Raw genomic sequence first — 576 nt, forward strand, 5'->3', positions numbered from 1 at the left:
GCACTTCATCTAGACCCCAAGCAGCCCTGCGGTGGAGCACGGTGGAGCACGGGCGTTGGAGTGAAAGGGAAATCGGGGTGGGGCAGACCTGAGTTTGCACTCAGGATCCCTTTTCTCCCAACCTCACCTCTACCCTCTCCGGGCCCTGGCCTCGAGGGACCCTCAAAGCAGCGAGATAAGAGGACACTTCGAAGCTGACAACAGTGCCGGGAGGAAGAGGCGGTGAATACGGACGAAAGAAGCCAAGGAGGGTGGGATTCACCTTATTCGTCCCTACTGTGCGCCCGGCCCTCTGCGCACAGTATCCAATGTCATCATGCCCAGCAGTGCTGCTACATCGGCATCATCACCCCATTTAGCAGGTGAGGGTGAGAAGGCTCAGCCACACCGCTAGAGGGCCTCACGGTCAGGATCGAGATCTCGGCTCTTCCTCCTGCAGGTGGAGGCTGGAAGGGCCACGAGGAACAGAGGTCGGCCGAGGAATGTCAAGGAAGGGGTGAGTGGACCGTTGGCCAGATGGATGTAAGACGGAGGGGTGGGCCAGAGGGAGAATTGGCTGGCCATGGTGCGTGCAGA

General features: G+C 59.9%; 1 long non-coding RNA gene across 1 annotated transcript in view; it reads left to right on the forward strand.

Moving 5' to 3' along the window:
• The first annotated feature begins 459 nt into the window (after window positions 1-459).
• Window positions 460-576, forward strand: part of LOC137226963 (uncharacterized) — a 22,744-nt gene continuing 22,627 nt past the window's right edge. The window contains exon 1 of the long non-coding RNA XR_010944628.1: window positions 460-496. This is a non-coding gene — a long non-coding RNA (uncharacterized lncRNA). The remainder of the gene's footprint in view (window positions 497-576) is intronic.

The sequence above is a fragment of the Pseudorca crassidens genome, chromosome 7 (assembly GCF_039906515.1).
Source record: "Pseudorca crassidens isolate mPseCra1 chromosome 7, mPseCra1.hap1, whole genome shotgun sequence".
NCBI lineage: Eukaryota > Metazoa > Chordata > Mammalia > Artiodactyla > Delphinidae > Pseudorca > Pseudorca crassidens.